This window comes from Stenella coeruleoalba, assembly GCF_951394435.1.
Source record: "Stenella coeruleoalba genome assembly, chromosome: 17".
NCBI classification, from domain to species: Eukaryota; Metazoa; Chordata; class Mammalia; order Artiodactyla; family Delphinidae; genus Stenella; species Stenella coeruleoalba.
In genome coordinates this window covers 62,251,198-62,263,881 of record NC_137163.1, presented here as the reverse complement: position 1 = coordinate 62,263,881, position 12,684 = coordinate 62,251,198, and the positions used below count along the sequence as shown (strand labels likewise).

The following is a 12,684-nucleotide window of genomic DNA, read 5'->3' as shown; positions in this document are numbered from 1 at the left end:
AAATTGGCAGGGAACCTGAATAGACATTTTTCCAAAGAAGACATACAGATGGCCAAAATGTACTTGAAAAGGTGTTCAACATCACTAATCATCAGGGAAATGCAAATCAAATGCACAATGAGTTATCACCTCATGCCTGTTAGAATGCCTATTACCCAAAAGATAGGAAATACCAGGTATAGGTAAGGATGCGGCAAAAAGGGAACTTCTGTGCACTGTTGATGGGAACGGTATGGCGGTTTTTCAAAAATTAAAACAGTATGGGAAACAGTATGGAGGTTTCTCAAGAATTAAAAATGAAACCACCATATGATCCAGCAATTCTATCTTTGGGTATTTATCCTACAACAATGAAAATGCTAACTCAAAAAGATAGATGTATCCCCATGTTCATTGCAGCATTATTTACAATAGCCAAGATATGTAAACAACCTAAGTGTCCATTGATGGATGAGTGAGTAAAGAAAATGTGGTATAAACTCTATGTATACAATGTAATATTATTCACCTGTAAAAAAGAATGAAATCTTGCCATTTGGGACAACACAGATGGAACTTGAGGTCATTATGCTAAATGAAGTATGTCAGGCAGAGAAATATCATATGGTCTCACTTATAGGTGAAATTAAGCACAAAACAAAGCAGTACAAAACTGAGCTTATAGAAACAGAACAGACTGGTAGTTGCTGGGGGAAGTGGGGCTGGGCAAAATGAGTGAAGGGCATCAAAAGGTACAAACTTCCCACCATAAAATTCCTAAGTCCTGGGGATGTAATGTACAGCATAGTAACTATGGTTAACAGTACTGTTTTGCATATTTGAAAGCTTAAGGGAATAGAACTTAAAAGTTCTTATCAGAAGAAAAAGAATTTTGTAACTATGTATGTTGATGGATATTAACTAGACTTATTGTGGTGATCCTTCTGGAATATATTTAAATATTGAATCATTATGTTGTACACCTGACACTAATGTAAGATTATATGTCAAGTATATCTTTTAAAAAGTTTCTACTTTTGAGATTGTTGAGCTGCTTTGGGCAATCTACACTTGCAGATCACCAGTGTTGTGTTGGAGGATTCTCATTTTGGAGATAGTGGGCTGTATTTTATGTGCAATCCTTGACAAAATAAATAATGAATTTCTCTTCAGTTTTTTCCTGAACAATATTTGTTTCCAACCCATAAGCATATCTTCTCTAGAGACACGTTCTATCCAACTAAATTCCAAAGCAAAGTGGTTATTAGTTATTCAAATTCAGCAGATATGTATTGATTACCTCCTATATACCAACTATAAATATAGTTATGAAATAATCCTTTCACAGGTGTAGCTCATAGTGTAGGCTAGAGGAAAGATAGACAAATAAACAAGTATGTAAAACAAAACGTAATGAGTGATTTGTTTATGTGATGTTACAAATGGATACAGTGTATGGGCATTTTTTTTCTCTTACTTGTTTCAAACTTACTAAACAAGAGGATAAGACACAGTTGCTTAGAGGATAGAGAAAATAGTAGCCATTGCCTGAAAGGAATGAAGTTTGAGGCTTTGTCAAATGAGAATCTGATAAATGTTTAGCATCTTCTATAAACTCTAACTTTGATATGTTTTCAGATTTTAATATATTTAAAACTTAAAGTGATACGGGCAGTGTATAAGTATTAAGTACTGTTTTATTATCAACTTTTAAACTTGGTCAGTTACACAATAGAGATAGTAAAGGGAGTTGTAGGAAAAGAACTGGATTAGAAAAACTATTTACACATTATGAGTATTAGTTTTTATAAAAAATGTAGTAAATATTGGTTATTTTGGGATAGCCACCATTCAAAACACCATTTCTATTTGAAGAGACTTCTTCATTGTGTGGGGCTTAGGATTCAAAAAGGAATATTTCTTCTCCATACTCCTAAGCAGGCAAGATTTGAACATGTAAGCTAAGCTTGGTCAAGGTAGAGCCTAGTGGCTCCATAGGAGGTGTCCAGTGACTGTGGTACCAGTGATGCCATCCTAACCAGACTTTCCGTATTTCAACCTCGGCTTTTTTCTTGGCTGCCAAGTCTCTCTTGCTTCCCATCATTTTCCGAGCCTGATTCTTCAGCACTCTTGTTGATTCTCTGAACTACTATTAGTCTAACAATTAGTTTGATTTTGGAATCAATTAGCGAAAGTCAGTTTCAGGTGTTTACAATCTGAAAGGATCTGACTTGTATAGAAATTGGTACCAGAAAGTGGTTCATTGACCTCAAAGCCTCAGGGTGATCAGAATCTTATCTCTGGTTAAATTTGGGTTGAAGGCGGTGAAAAATCCAGTTAATATCTGGTAACCTATTACATACAAAGGCAAAAGAATTAATTACCACCTGTGGTTATCATTAATAAAATGTCCATTAAAAACAAATCTTTGAAGTTATAATATTGATGCAGTAATAGAACAGAATTAAGGTCATGCAAGTTCAAGGATGCAGGGAAGGATGTTTGCTTCTAATGGAGATGAGTAAAGAAAGAGAAGGAATGGGTCAAGGTTCAAACTTCTTGGCTCAAGGTATTAACTAAAACTTAGGAACTTTACCACCATGCTTAAAATAATTTAATTAATTAATTAATTTTGCAGCTGCAGTGTTGGAAATCAAATGTAAAATTTGAAAATGCAGATTACCAAATACATTCATTTGAGTTCACGGCAATGCCATGTCTCCCATATGAAAGTGAATTTTGATTAAGAAGGAATGAAAGAATATGAATAGAGTACATTGGATGTTATGGGAAGATGCAAAGGCCTTGATATACCCCAAACCCTAACTCTCACTAGTTTCCCTTGCTGGCCGTATCTATGTCATCTTCCATGTCTGATAAGGTTGTTTCACCCCCGATTTGAACATGAAGTCACTTTTTAGGGAGAAAATCTCCTTGCAAAGAAAGCTACTTCTTCTGAAGACTTATCTATACCTTAATGTCTGCAAACTTATTACCAGAATTGGGGAATGTAATGGAAATAGAGACCAGATTCAAAGCTAAACTAAGAGGAGAAGATTTTAATCCCAAAGGAATTGTTAGATCAGGAAAATCCTTTAACAAAAATTTGGGAGAGATGTATGGGAAGATTCTGAGGTACCAAGAAAGGAAACACATTAGATCAGGTTGAATTTAACTATCAGTTTAAGCAGAAGGTTTTCTTGGCTGAATGGCTAAAACCTGGATTAAGGTGGTTTATGCTAAATAAAGTTGAGAGACCAAAAATTCCTTGGCATAATGTATAGGAAAGGATCCAAAGGTTCTGAGTGATAGAATTTCTGGAATATACTCACCCATCCTAACCATATATGCTAAGAGGGTTCAAAAGATATTCTCTTCACCAAGGTCTTGATAAATATACTGGTGAAGGGATGCCAAGGTCTCTGAAAAATCCTGTAATATTTCAGATGTTGGAGGCAAACTGCAATTGAAATGAGATTCCTGATATCAATGAAGTGGAAAGATTCTAGGGGAGCAGAAGACACATGAGGTACTTAACAATCAGAGGAAAAGTGCATGTAGCTACCATAATAGGTAATGAGAAGGGCCTTGCCCTCAGGTATTATTGGTGGTAGCCTGGGAATACATAGGACTGGACATAATCTTGGGATGCCTAGAATTCTGCTATGTCCTGAGAATGCAATTCCCAGATCTAAGTCAGTTCACAGACCCAGAGCTCCTAGAATAAACATACACTTGAGGAGGGATGCTTCAATATCACAAGTACGTACTGTGAATCTTCATTCCAGTCTTCCTCAAAAAACCTGTAACCCTTTACCAAATAATTATGTATTCAGGTGCAGGAAATATCCAAATGTTTTCAGAACTTATTGGACAGTGGCTCTGAGCAAAGAGTAATTCCTGGACATTCAGAGGACAACTATACTCTGCTGGTAAGAGCAGGGTATAGGGCAATCTGATGATAAATAGAATTGTCACCAATATTCTTTTCGTGATAGGATCGATAATACCTCAGCTACTTTCTGTAGATGCTTTCCAAGTTGCTTATTGCACATCACTGGAAAACAGGAAAATTGGGAAAGGTATAGTCTGGAGTGACTGATCTTGTTCATCAAAGGTGAATAAAATGTGTGGGGTCTGAAAGAAGTACAGATGGAAGCCAATAGGTCATCTCTTGGCGTTTCTTCTCATATGACCACATCTCTAGTGGAAATTCATAGACAACTAATACAACCTGATATAGTATATTCAGGTTGACCAAGGATTTGGTTCCCTTAGGAAAATAAATGTGTGCTTCCAATGGGATAAGGAGTTTTAGAAGTGCTGCCTGCTTAAGACAATTGGAAATCCTGGACTTGAAAAAGTTTAGTAACTTATCAGACTATGGATTGCACCCTTTTAGAGAGGAGTTGGTGTATTTTGGGTTATAAGAGGCTATTTGAATTACATAGAGTGGTAACTCTTTTTGAGGGAAAGGTAAGAATATGAAGAAGGGAACATATGGATAATGAGTCGCTAAAGGTGTAGATACTTTTGTGTTTTTTGTCTTTGTTTTCAGGAATTCCCCAATGCGTGGGACTTAGTGGAAAGCAGGGTCCCTTTAACTACTAAGAAAGCCTTATGGAGACAAATACGTTCTAGGTTGGCTTCTTGGTAATGAGAGCATTTGCATGTGTCTGTGGACAATGCATCTTGAGGAAGTGACTCAAGGACATACAACAGTTTTCTGCCTCTTACCTCACTGAAGTCCTGTGTTTTCCTAGGATAGATAAAGCCTCTCTAGGTACTATCTACAGAAATTAAAACTCTGGTCTCCTGAGAATTGTGGGAAAGGTGGTAGTTATCTGGTCATATGGACAATTTTTTTCGTGATAGACTTCCATTCCTCCTGTTCTCAGCCCTCAACCTCACCCCATTCTCCTTCTATCAAATCTGGTATCTACATGCCTCTTCAGATTCCCATAGAGTAAATCAACTTGATTCTCTTGGGTATCCTAAAGTGCAGCTAACTGTGCTTTCAGTTATAGCTCCTTCACTCAGCTACCTCACTAACCACTCTTCTATAATTTTTATCTTCTTAAATTTGGTCGAAATGTTTTGTCCACTGAGGTCTCCTATACACCTTGTCCTTTTGACTTAATATATTTTTATTTCTTTAATACTATATTGGAAGAGTGTCAAGAGGAATAGAAGATAAATACATCTTGTCAATATACCATGTTCAACATTGTGGTCCTCACAAGCCATCCCCTTTAAATAGGCTAAGGTAAACAAGCATGATGATTCAATTTTTCATATGTGTCCGGAATTTGACTGTGAGTAATATCACTGTACTCTAAAGCGCAAGACCACATCATTACTAAAACATCTGCACTGCTGCTGATGGTATAGTAGCTCCCCTTTTTTTTAAGTGGAAGGTGTCAGGGTGATTGGGATTACATTTGTATCAGAGTTTGATTGGCTATTGTTAATGGCTGACCCGATTTCAACTTCTAATTTTGACATTACAAGAAAATCTAGAATATATACATGACAAAAGCTTCATAGGAAAAAGTTAATTGGGTTTTTATGTTTGCTGTAACTTAGTTAAAATACTTCTGCAGACATTTTTTCCTAGTAAAGTTAAGAGAACTTAAAGTTCTTCCATATGGTTCAAGTTGAAAGTATATGTGCTAGCTCTCTCTTTCCACCCTATCTGAAAAACAAAGAACCTCAAAAATTGTACTGGATCTGAAATTCAGGTATTTTTATTCCAAGATTAGGACTTAAGATTGTTTCCAAATACCACTACCCTGGTTGAATTTATGGCCTTTTGATGACCTGGACTGTTTCCTTTTGAGGACTCTGCCTGAGACTCTGATCTTTCTATAGTTGGCCTATGAGATTTGAAAGAGAGAAGGCTCAAGTAAAGCATAGAGAGTGTGTCTGTAGTCAAGGGATACGACCTCAGGCAAAAAAATCTGGGAAAAAAGACCATGTCAGTTTCTACTTCCAAGAAAAGCTAGTTGCTGTTTAGATAACAGTAATGTCCCTTTAGTTCAAAGTTACCAGCTATCAAAACAAGTTGCAGTTCACAGCTGACTAACTCCTTTCCATTATGGAGAAGCAGATCCTAGTGTAATTGAGTCCAAATAAAAATATATTTACAGAGAAAACTAGGCCCATGAGGAGCAAGCAGAAATTAGCAACAAGCTAAGCTTTTAAAATGTTCAGGCAAACATTTCACCATGTACAATTTATATCCTTAGGGCTAAGAAGAAATCATGAGAAAAATTGTATTAGAAGGAAATGATATTTTAAAAGATGACTCATCAAAGAGATAGAGTAATAGAAAGCAATCATCTATCAAAACAAAATACAGACTCACTCTTGCTCCATCATATGTGTTAACTTTCAGCTAAGCAGCTCTGCTCTGTACTTGGTATGAGGTTTGAGCAGGAAGTGTTATTGTCTGGCATCAGAGCCAGGGTAGGATCCAGTTTGAACCTCCAAGTCATTTCACAAGGAAATATGAAATTGCAGAACCATGTGGGTGGGCAATGGACTTGACCTGACTCTCATTTATTAAATAAAGACTGACTTTGAGTAGTTGTACTTCTGAGAGCTTCAGCAGTGGCATTGCCAAGGTGTAGCACTTGGGGGAGAGGGGATTTGACCATATCACATATTTCCATGCACGACCTCCTCCAAGTCACCTCTAATAAATTCACAGTCTAAGCAACCTAAGTAAAATCAAGTGTGCTTGCTCTTCAAAGTAGCTTCAGACAAATCAGTTGGCCTCCACTTCCAAAAAACTTTTCACCTTGATGTCCTTTCTATAGAGAATTTCTGGAGCTGCCACCCCCCTGAATTTTAGTCCAGTTCTAGAGATTATGTGCAATGTTGTTACTTGCTGAAACCAGAGCACCAGGGGCCTCCTTGTTCTTTAGTCCTCTCATATCATGGTTACACTTGCTGGCAGGTAAAGAAAACCATATTGTTTGTGTAGTTTAAAAGATGACTTCTTAAAGATGTGCAGACAGCAAAATCCATGCTTAAGCAATTGTAAAAACAAGAAAAACCTGAAAACAATTAGTAATCTATTTATACACGTAAAAATTGGAAAATGACTTCTTGCTATATGGACTGGAAAGCCCTCTTAAATTTTTTCTTCACAAATTTCTTGGCAGGGAGGGACATATTCTGGTTCTAGGCAGAAAGGAAATCACAGGGGGAGTGCAAGAGCATGAAGGGAACACATATGGGTGTGGCGTGCCTATTTTAAGTCACGTGCACTTTTCCAGAATGTGTTGGATAGAAAATAATAAAAAGAGTATCACACAACATTTTCAACACATCACAGTATTGCATTTTCTCATTATAGTATTGTCAGTGTAACCAGTGAAAATTCAATAGTATTTATAAAATAACTCTGCTCTAAGCCTATGAATTTTCAGTCAATGTTTGAATCGGAGAACTTGTGATTCAAAATTTGCTTGGATTTGAATATCTGTCATTACCTTAAAGCATTTATTATCTGACCTAAATATGTAAAAGACACCCTACTGGGTGCCACGTAAAGCACGTTGAGTTGAACTACGGTATTTGAGGTTGGAAAGAATCTTAAAATCCATTGAGTCTAAGTGCCACATCTGCCCTAGAGAGATTTGAAATCTTATTCAGAATATACCCATGCTGACATAAGGTAGCCACTGTTATAAGTAAATCAACAGAAACAAAAATGAAATATGTATAAGCAATTAGGATAGTATTTTTGATTTGGTAGAGTCTGAAAGTTGTCAAGAAAACTACATGCTCGGATAGAGTAAATAACCAGAATTGTTTTCCTATTTTGCCACTCAAAATATTCTTTCTCTAGCCATAATATCGCAACTAGTTTCATAGCTTTGTGTGATGTCTTCATAGTTTGTAACTCTTGGGATTCTTTGGATTTTTTTTTTTTTAAATGCAACTTCGTCTGCTGGGCTACATTTCGTAAGCTGTCACTTAACTGGACAAAACTCCTGGCCAGATTTAGCTGGAGTGTTTTTGTGTATGAGGCATTGTCTGCTTATTAAGTCTTGTCTGTAATTTCAATATAAACTGTTGAGTGGACATTGTTACTTACAGAAGATAGAAGTTGGCCTGAAAGACAGCGGAGAAACAATGGACAAAAATTCTTATGAGAATCAAGCAATTCTCTGATGCTTGAGTTAATGTTGCAGAAATCAGCTGCAGGCAAGGATAGATTAAGAGAGGCCTAGATAGTCTTGAAAAGAGTTAGATGAGTGCAGAAGGTGATCATGATGTTCTTGAGGATGGATGTCTTCAGGATGCCAGCAGTGAAGAGAACTTCCCTTGGAAAAAGACGAGATGAAAGAACTTTGCTTAGGTTCCAATGGAAATGGAAATCCCCCAAAAAGCCAAAAAAAAAAAAAAAAAATAAGGGAGACCTAGGGAAATTCTTCAGTAGAGAGATCTTGGCTCTCTCAATCCATGGACCATTTTGCTCCAGACGATATATCCAGCCATAAATTTTATGAGGAGACCCTGTGATCTGGCACCAGGAGTTGGTGTACAATTCAACCCACTCACAGGATCTTAACCTTCTCTGCCAGGGGAGTCATCATCTGAATGGGAAAAACCATTGCAAAATTTTCCCTTCGCCTAACAAGAATGCCTAATTTTAGATGCATCACAAGGAAGTGTTTTGTTCCAGACACAGTTCCTAGAAATAGTGGGGCATTCCAGTCCAACAGATGAAAACCTTCCTCACAAGAACCAAACCAGAGTGCTCTGTGCCACTTGTCTATGAATCCAAATTGCCTGCTTTCAAGAAGACGAGAAGGAGATGGGGCTTCTAAAAGAACAGATTATTTTCCTAACCTCTCTGTGGATTATCTAGATTGTAGAATATTTACAGCAAAATTTCAATCCCAAGAGATCTCTTCCTCATCACTCTTGGATGCATCCCTTCTTAGTGCTCTCACTTGTTAAGTGAAAGCGTGTTTTATCAACAGGCTAAACAAAGCTTAGTTGAATATTTAAATCTATTATATAATTATGACAACTTAAAATTATTTTAAATGAGACTTTTGGATTAATTATACCGTTATGCATGTATGACATATTAGAAAGTTTAAAAAATTTTAAATAAAATTAGTACTTACAAATTTGTGTTTAATTTAATTTTTAGAATGCATGTTATATTGGAAAGTTTCTTGAACTGAAGATGGAATACTGAGTTCTGACTTTTTCATTAATTAATTTAGATCAGTAGCTTCATCTCTCTATCTGTATAATGAGAGAATTGACCCAATTGATCTGTAAATTCTTTCTGGACCTAAAAGTCTTTGATTCTAAATATAATATGTTCCTTTTCCTCATATTAGAAATAACCAGCAATATAAAGTGGTGTTTGCTAAGTGCTGAATTACTGTGTTAGATAAGGAGAGAGGTATCAGTTCTAACCAACATGGCAGGATAGAATCATGGAGGGTGTGTGATCTGAGCTAGGACTTGAAAGTGGTCAGAATTTTGGAAAGTGAATTGCAGAGCACTCAAGGCATAGAGGCATAAGTGAACATATGGAGGAAGAAGAGCTCAAGGTGTGTTGAGAAATCAGGAAGCAGACTAAATGGCATCATGGAGAGTTTCTTTTGGAGAGGCTAGCATGAAGTTTAGAGACCAAATTTTAGAGAGTCTATAGTGCCTGGATATACAAAATTTACCCTAAAAAATAGTAGCACATAAACTTTGTTTTTATTAGTGTTGGTTGTGTGGGTAGAATTACATGTGCAAAAAAGTTTTTGGAAAGGGAAGTGTTATTCCTTTCCTATTACCTGCCAGTTTTTGTTTGCTTCCAACAGCATGGACAACTAGGAGTCAACTCTATTTTAAAGCATTCATTTGATTATTTAGTTTTTATTCCATATCAGATTGTAGCATTGGGGCAAGATGTAGGATCTCATCTTTGTACATTAGCTCAAATTTCCTCATTTTATTATTTAACCAATGTATCTGATTAATTAGGGGTTAATCAGGGAATTTGTTCCTCGTGTCCCACCTTATTGCTAAATGTTTCTGTCCCCTCAAAATTCATCAGTTGAAATCCTAACCTCCAAGTGATGATATTAGGACGTGGGTGTTTAGGAGGTGATTAGGTCATGAGGGTGGAGCCCTAATGAATGTGATTAGTGTTCTTATAAAAGAGACCCCAGAGAGCTCTCTCTCCCCTTCTGCCAAGGACAAATTGAGAAGATGGCCATCTGTGAACCAGGAAGTGGGCTCTTAACAGACATTGAATCTCTTGCCACCTTAATCTTGGATTTCCCAGACTCTAGAACTGTGAGAAATTAATTTCTGATGTTTATAAAGCACCCATTTTATGTTATTCTGTTATAGCAGCCTGAATTGACTAGGATAATTATTTAGAAGGCAGTTATTTATTCCTCGAGTATCTTATGTATGCTATGCTTAAGGACTTGAGTTGAGCTCTAGGAACAAGACAGATAAGATCCTTTCATTTCTGGACAGATCTGTCCATCTACTTTTGGGGCTGAATAATTTTTTCAGAACTTATATTTTTGTATGAGCATTGCATATTTTCTTGGCAATGGTAAATAAAAAATTAGGCAGTACACATCCACATAGTTTTTAAAGTTAGAAATCTGTACTTCCCTCAAGGAATAGTTTATAGCCAACAGTATTCCATGTCACTTGTGTTGCCAAATTCTCCATGTTCATAATGAGAAATTCCGATTATGTCAATTTAAGTAGTGATTTGTTAACTTAAACGGTTTTATTTGCATTATTCTCCCTAGAATACGCAGATCTGAACTTTAGAAAATCCTGTGGTTGCTCTGGGGTTAAGGATAAGGGAATGAGCTAAAATGACAGAGGACACAACCAGTGGAGATCAGGGATGGTCAATGAAGACGATGAAGATGGATACATCAAGTTCCATTATATTTTCAAGACTCATAATTTACCCTCAGAAAAGGTAAAAGTCCTTTATTAGTCTTTGTGTGATCTCACTTCTGTTGCGAGCTTCTCCAAGATTTTTATTGTAAACTGATTTCGCTTATGTAAAATGTGAGGTAACTTGGGGATCATGCAATATGATGTGATTGCTCTTAGGGATCGTTCTGGTACCATGATATTTCAGTAGACCATAAAAGAAAGGTTATGATTTCCTTAATTTAGATATTTTAACACTTTAAAGCACGTAAAAGCCATTATAAAATTTAGTATGGTGTTTATATTAGGGTAGTGTGGTAGAAACTTTTTGCACTGAGAGCCCCTAGACTACCTAAATCTCATAGTCCTTGGCCTGGAGATCATTATTAAGTTTTGACTAATGGAGGCTTGCCTGTGTTTTAAAGGATACTTTGTAGTCTTCTTCTGGAATTCATACAGCAACCTGGAAGAGGATCCAGTATGTCTCTGTGTTTAGAGCTTTCAATCAGGTGCTTTCAATCAGGTTTTCTTCACTTAATAGATTTACCAACTTTACCTGATCATCAGGGAATCCTTTGAGTCATACTTCAAATTAACAATAATATCTGACAAGTAGTTTGAGGTGGGTCAGGCAGTTGCTAGTGCTGGGCTACTCCTCCAGATGTGGGCAAATTATGCCTCACTTTCTGACCCAAACTGCCCCATATTTTGGTGCCGCTGATGACCTGCCTAGTTATTCCAGCACTATGCCTCTCTACGGGTCAGTAGAAACCCCTCTTCCTGACATTTCCATCCTTTCTCATCCTGATACAAATTTATCCTTGTCTATTGTATATTGTTAATATATAAGTCCATTAGAAAATTAAAATATGAACATACTTTACCTCCTCTGGAAACTTTCCTTGGCCCCCTGGCTAGGTTAGATTCCTCCTGTCATATACTTTCATTGCATAACACTTTTCTCAGGTATAAGTATTTATGTAATTACTTGTTTAGTGTACATTTTCCCTGCTGTATTGTTCAATGCTATATACCAATTTTCTAACACAATGCCTGGTGCATGTATAATGACTTTAATCATTGTGCTGAAGGAATAACTAGAATTGCAGCTAGATATATAGTAGTAGGCACTTGATAAATATTGAAATGAGTAATGCCTCAATTCAGTATAAGACCTTTCTTCAAGGTAGATTTTGAGGAATAATGGTGGGAAGTTCAGTCCCAGTGACAGTTCCGTGGGGAAACAGTCCTTCCTACCATTTGTATAAAGCTGTTCCTAGTTTCCAATTACAACACAAGCCCTTCCTCCCAAATGTGGTATTAGGTCAATGGGTGCTCATAGGATTTGCTTTATTCCAGACCATGTTAATTTCCCTTCACATCTGTACATTGCTAACCAAATGGAGTAATGGCTGGATGTTAGAGAAAATTAAAAGGATGAAATTAATCTCCTTTGCTTCTGAAAATTCAGAACACCTTTGGTTAAATTAAAGTGGAAATTGTAACCACAGATATAGGCCCATTTGGGTGTGTAGCAAGTATGTGATGGAAGTTGGCTGAACTCCTCTGGATGCCTTGTGAAATGGCACTGAATACACTGCATAATGTTTGCAGCTGGAACTTGCAAATCAGAGGCTTTCACAGAGATCATACCATGCCTCCCCGTGCCCCATGTTGGTGGGTCCCCTACTATGAGAGGCAGGAGACTGTAGCATTTAAGGTGTAGACCCTGAAACCAGACTACATGAGTTCAGAGCTCATACCTGT

The 12,684-nt window shown here is 36.9% G+C and overlaps 1 long non-coding RNA gene across 1 annotated transcript in view; it reads right to left on the bottom strand.

The window, feature by feature from the left end:
- LOC307175728 overlaps positions 1-12,684 on the bottom strand; it is an 85,888-nt gene that overhangs the window by 9,344 nt on the left and 63,860 nt on the right. The gene's annotated exons all lie outside the window — the stretch shown is intronic.